The sequence below is a fragment of the Magnolia sinica genome, chromosome 17 (assembly GCF_029962835.1).
Source record: "Magnolia sinica isolate HGM2019 chromosome 17, MsV1, whole genome shotgun sequence".
NCBI lineage: Eukaryota > Viridiplantae > Streptophyta > Magnoliopsida > Magnoliales > Magnoliaceae > Magnolia > Magnolia sinica.
The window spans coordinates 36,360,416-36,367,592 of record NC_080589.1 but is presented as its reverse complement, the minus strand read 5'-3'; positions in this window follow the sequence as shown (position 1 = coordinate 36,367,592).

Sequence of the window (7,177 nt, the reverse complement as noted above, 5' to 3'; positions counted from 1 at the left end):
CACAAGTTGAGAGGGTTACCCTCTATTAAACATTCATAATCATTTGTTGGGCCACCAAGGCGTGGTTCACAAATCCAGCCCATCCATTATGTGTGCCCCACTTAGTTGAGGGGTCAGTCCAAGTTTCAGATGCATCCAAATTTCAGGTGGACCCCAGCAAGTGATTTGATATATTCGAGCTCCGAGTTGTACAAAAGGTTCAAGGAGATCAAAGTTACATGGGTCCCAAAGTGATGTATTTATTATATACACAGTTCATTTATTTTTAGAGATCATTTTAGAGCATTATCCAAACAAAAATGAATCATATCCAAAGATTATCTGGACCTCACCACAAATAGCAATGAAGATAATGATTTCACTGTTAAACAATTCACAGGGCCCACCATAATGTTTATTTTCCATCCAATCTGTTCATAAGGTCACAAAGACCTGAATTAAGGGGAAAAAAATTCATATTGGCCCAAAACTTCTATGACCCAAAAAGGGTTTCAATGGTAGACATTCAATCCCTTACTGTTTTTGTAGTGTGGACCACTTGATAGTTAGATCCATCTTATTTTTCTTCTCAAGCCTTAAGACAAGCTTGCCAAATGGATGGACGGTTTGGATATAACACATACCTCATGATCAGACCCACAAATATTGTTGATTGATCCAGCTTCCTATTTATTTTATTTTATTTTATTATTTTTTTATGGTGTGGGCCACCTGAGTTTCTTGTATGGCTGATTTTTAAGGCAACCCACTCTTTAAAGAGGACCCGTCAAATGCACGGTGTAGATGTTCGAGATACATCAAGGTGGGACCTGTGGTGGGGCCCATCGTCCCTTCCCGTTCCAAGCAGCAGGAGCTACAGCGTCCTCTGGACGTTGGACGTCAGCAGCCAGGGGCGTAAGCCCCTTAGCTATATATATTTTTTGTTTTTTTTATTTTAGTGTAGTTTTTCATAGGTGGGGCCCACATCATAACGATCTACTCCAGCTACTGGGTTCTATGGCTCATGACAGATCTAACAAGCCCAATATTCAATATGTTTTGACGTGCAAAAACATTATAGTAGGCCCTAATAAATTTTAACAGTAAATATCACTGTTTTCTATTATGTGGCCCGCCAGAGATTCGGATTGGCTTCGTTTTTCGGCTCCATGGCCAAAATGAGCGGGGAAATTGAATGGACAACGTGGATTGAATACATACATCATGGGTGGGGGTATTCTAATCCCAGGCCCTTACCCCTATTTAGAAGCAGTTGGGACGCTGCTTACTGCAGCGTCCCTTGGACACTGGCAACAACAGCATCCACTCTCACTAATTTTTATTTTTTTATTTTTTTTTTATTTTATAAAAATGTGGTGTGTGTACACGTGTGTGTATGAGTGTGTGTGTGTGTGTGTGTGTGTGTGTGTGTGTGTGTGAGTTTGGCCAGCCCAATGGGCCATTGCTTGGACAGTTTGGATTTGTGTTGAGAAATCACAGTGGGCATTGGTCCTGATAAGCTGGTATTTATGTTTTCTCTTCATCCACATCCTTGCGACCATATACCCACGTATGATGGTTAGTATACATCATGGTGGGCCCACGGCTAGTCGGTCCCACAAAATCTTTAGATCAAACTAATATTTATTTCATCCCATCATCTATATGTGTGTAACCATATATCATAATGGGCCCTACCATCAATGGGTCCTACATCACCATCATCACTTCAACATCACACTCCAAAGTAAATAAAACATTCCAAAGATAAGTGAGGGGGTGTACTCACCTTGATGGATTAGATGAATGGTTGAGATGGATGAGATTGATGGATTTGATGGCCCACCAAGATCACTCCTCTCTCTCTCTCTCTCTCTCTCTCTCTCTCTCTCTCTCTCTCTCTCTCTCTCTCTCCTTGTGTAGAAAAATGGTGAAATGCTAAGGGATGAAGGACTATTTGTAGAGAAATTGTTAAAATGTGGTTAGATTCAATTAATGTGATCTTGGTTAGCTTAGACTAGGATTATGGCAATTAATTCATGATTTGTAATTAATGGTGGATTAAAGGGACATGGGATGACATGGTGTGATGATGTCATGCATAAGGTATGGTATGGAGAAGAGTTGACCTCGCATGCACATGAGAGAGAGGAGGTATGGGTGTGTGACATAACACACATGGGTAAAGATTCTCTCACCTATGTGTGGCATGTGTTGTGCACATGTGTGAAATAGAGTATATGATGCCCTACGCATATGATACACTAATGATACTCTGTGGCGTATCTCACTAACGGAGCATCGTACAGATGCACGGGTGGTACCTATGTGATCGCGGCGATAGGACGGTCGATATGAAATCGGTTTGGAAGCCTTGGGGTTCCGGCCAGCTGGGTGTATACTATGCACGGCTAGTCCAGGTTTGGCTAAGGGCGTAGATCATCATGCACACAAGTATAGAAAGTGGTATGGAATGGATGGGGTGTTATAGGTCCCAAATCAGATGGGTCCTAAATCATTAAAAAAATCAATGGTGGAGATCCCTTTCCACCAAACAAAATGCAAGGTCTAGATGACCTTTTACAATGGAAAAATAAACATCATGATGGGGTCCATGAAGAATGGCCCCATCATCTAATGATCATATGAATCATGGTGGGTCATCGGCCACACCTAGGGTCCAAAGTGAGATCCATACCATCAATCAGTAGGCCCCACTTGGTCCATCATCAAAACATAAGTCTATTCCTACAAAACACCCACCGATGGTCCTCTTCCTTAGCTCCTTGGAACCCTTGCCTCCTAAGCTCTCTCTTTTTTATGAAGGATGATGAAGATTGAAGGGTTGGATGGTGAGGTTTGGGGGGTAGGAAAGTGGGCCTTGATCTTGGGTTCTTTTCTTTCCTTAGAATTTTTCTCTTGGTTGGTTGGGATTTGGGTAGAGAAATGAGGTGGGATAGACTAAAAGATGGGAGAGAGGAATGGTTGTGTAAGAGGGATGTGATGATAGGTATGGGTGTGTAAAGAGAGATGAATGAGGGTTGACTTATGGATGAGAAGGGAATGGGTGTCATGCCTTGTTGGTAAGAAAGGGATGGGCTAGGTATGGGTTGTGATTCGACTTGTGATTGATTGATTGATTAATGTGATGGGTTGTAGAGATTCTCTCGAAATTCGCAATGCGCGGCGTTTCTTTGAAATAAACGCAAACTCACAACTCCTAGCCTGGGTATCGCATCAGTGCGCAAGACGCGGCGTTGGAACTACAGCGACGGCGAGGTCGATAAGGCACAAGTCTCGGGTCAAGTCAACTCGGGTTGACAAAGTATGACTCAGGGTCAGCGTAAATACCGATTTTAAGTCGCAAGTCATCAGAATTTGACAAGCATGATCGCGAAAGTCTAAGAAATGGTACTGTCACGCCCCAAACTCAGAAATCGGGCTCATAAAATTCTTGATCACCGAATCCGGTGCCAACAGCCTCCTTAGTACCCCATTCTTGGCTCCCGGCACCCATACACCAGATTTCGATCTTGGGATCCTACAAGGAGGATTTTAAACATAAATTTGATTCGTAATAAGCATAACCATAAGCATAACCCACGAATGATAACCAAGACCCCATCACAAAATCCACTATGACCAAAAACGTTAAGGTATAAAACGCATGAAGGAATATACAATGGAAACTCCTGAAGCTCGACTACACGATCCTGATGCGGCAAAGCTACGACAGCATCCCGGCGTCACCTGTGTGCATCAATTGTGCATAAGCTTATAGAAAGCTTAGAGGGTGGTGTAAGTGTGTACACAATATGAGTGTGCTTAGAATGCAATATCAGAGTAATGTGGAATCATGCTGATGAGTACATGAATACAATCAGCCGTACCAAGGCTATGCGGTGCAAGACATGAATGTTATCGGCCATATCAAGACCATGCGATGTGAGATACAACTCAAGCATGCCAATCCTTATATGAATCCACATATCAATGCAGCTCATCCCTAGAGCATCAAATATCAGTACAATTCTCACACTAGACAATCACCGGGGTTTAGTACACTCTAAATGACACTGCCCCTTTCATAAGCCCGCAGTCCAAGTGAGTATAAGAAACCTCACTATCTGTCTGGCCAATAACCTGCCAATACCATCCGGCACGTCGATAGTAGACCCATTCACGAGCTGGTCATACTCTGCCTAGCAATACCCCCTACCCTCAAGCAGGTAAGGCCACACCCCCTTCCAACCGACCACGACACAGTGGGAGACGCGGCCTCCTGGTATTCGACCTTTATGCACTCATGTATCGACTTGGTCTCGACGTTGGAGTCATCCTCTATACCATCGGGTTTAGGAATTTTCACCAACGAACATCTATGGTGCCCTGATGCTAGTAATAGTATTTTCGGTGTCCGATCCTACCATCCACGATATGCCCGTAGAGGCCACAGCCCTGATGTCGCTATGGCGTACAGTAATCATGTCATATAAATGCGAAATGCATGAATCACACTCTCAGTCATGCAGCAATCCTGTGTGTACCACGCTCTCATGTGAGGCAACTTTTCCTATTATGGAGCCCATAAACAATCTACCCAAAGGCATATGCTATAATCAGTCACTCCTCATATCAAGCATACATATGATGCGTATGAGCATGAATCATGGAGCTATACTAAGCATGTTATATGGTGATGGACTCTATTCATAACGAAGATGGGCCTAGATGGCCTACACACTACAAGTATGGGCTTAACAATGGGCCCTAAGGAGAATACAATGCGGACATTTAACCATCATTGCTCTTAAAATATGGACGTCAAACCATCATTGCTCCCAAGGCATGGCCGCCATAAACATCATAGTGGAATCTCACATCGCAATGGGCCTCATATACAACACATTCGGCCCCACATAAAGGTCTCACATGCATCTCATTAGGCCTCACTCATGGTCCTCATATATATTACATTGGACCTCAACCCATGGGCCTCATATACATCAAGTGGGCCACATCACATGGGCCGCACCAATGGGCCTCACACACACTAAGTGGGCCGCATCCACGGGTCGCACCAATGGGCCAATATACATTAAATGGGCTGCATTATATGGGCCGTACCAATGGGCCAATATACATCAAATGGGCCACACTAATGGACCAATATACATCAAGTGGGCCTTATCATATGGGCTGCACCAATGGGTCAATATACATCAAATGGGCCACATTATATGGGCCGCATCATCTACACCATTCTTCTATTTTTTAGAGATCATTTTAGTGCATTAACCAAAAAGAAATGGATCACATCGGAGGATCATCTAGACCATACCACAAATAATAGTGGAGACAATGATTTCCACTGTTAAAACCCCACAGGGCCACCATAACATTTATTTTCCATCCAATCTATTCATAAGGTCACAAAGACCTAAATTAAGAGGAAAAACAATTTTCATACTGATCCAAAACCTCTGTGCTCGCAAAAGGGTTTCAATGATAGGAGTTCACTCCTCCGCTGTTTTCTGCGGTGTGGTCCACCTGATAGATCTATCTTATTTTTAATCTCAATCCTTAAGACAAGCTCAACAATTGGATGGACAGTTTGGATGTAGCACATACATCTGTTGTGGGCCCCATCGTCCAGCAACTGCTGGATGGTGTAGGATAAGAATCATGCATCAAGGTAGGCCCCACATGGCACCGTCCAGGTGAACGGTGCAAATATACAACACATGCATTAAAGGTGGGTCCCACCCATCCAGCGAATGGACGAGGGGATGAGACCCACAGAACTACTACCGTCAATACCCCAGCCAATCAACTTCCAGGCATGTGGGTCCCACGTGAGGCCCACCATAGTATGCATGCATATATATCGTATGTATCACACTATATATTAATATTATATTTTTTTTATTATTATTATTATATTTTTTTATCAATCATACCTGCTCCAGCATCCAGGGAACTAGACGGTGCGGGCTGCCACACATGCAGTAGGCCCCACCATCCATAATCCCACGGACGGAGGATGTAATCGTAAATCAAGGTGGGCCACGTGCTAGATGTAGCACGTGTATAGGGTGGGCCTTGCAGATGGAAGGCATGGATGAATAGATAAACTGCGTGGGATAAAATACATACATCATGTGGGCCACGTCCACAAAACCAACTGATGATGGTATAGCAGCTTTCAGCTGCATGGAACCCTCCGTCCAGATCAACGGCAGGGATGAAATGCACACATTCAAGGTGGGTTCACATGTGTGGGACCCACCAACCCTTTTGGAAGGAGCTGATATTTATGTTTCCCTTCATATGGGCCGTCTAGATGGACCAGCGATAAGGTGCGCCTCACGATCAAGCGGTTTGGATAAAACATCAAGGTGGGTCATACAATCATCATCATCAACAACAAAAGAAAGAGAGAGAGAGAGAGAGAGAGAGAGAGAGATTGTAGTGAAGAGACCCCGCCACTATGGGCCCCTCTTTGATCACACACATACATCAAAATTGGTCCCAACATAAGTGGACCCTTAAATGGAAATCAACGGTGGATCATCCACCGATGGCACTCCTTCTTAAGCTCCTTGGACTCATAGGCTCCTTAGCTTCGATCTTGATAGAGGATTATGAAGATTAGACGGCTAAGATGGGAGATTGAGGTAGGGAAGTGGGCCACACTTGAGTTGCTTGGGAAGCTTGGACGTTGCTCTTTTAGAAGCTTGAGAGTGAAGAGAGATAATGAGAGAGAGAGAGAAGTGATGGATGAAAAAAGATGGGATGGGTGTTAGGAAGGGATGGGTTGGGTTGAATTTTAGGTGAGAGAGGGATGGGTGGAGAGAGAGAGAGAGAGAGAGAGACTTGACTTTAGGTAAGGGTGGTGTAAGAGGGGGATGATTTCTTGTACTTGACTTGATTTGATTGATTGATTGATTGATTGATGAGATCAGTTGTAGAGATTCCCTTGGAATTTGCACGTGCGGTGTTTTCCTCTAAATGAACGCTGACCCACATCTTCTGGCCTGGGTATCGTATCGGCGCGCGAGACATGGCACTAGAATCGGTCGCTAAGGTACAAGTTTCGAATTGAGCCGAATAAATCTTTAGGATGTGACTTAGGGTCACGCGCAAACGCCAATTACAGGTCGCAGGTTGCCGGAATTCGACCACGAAGATCGCGGAA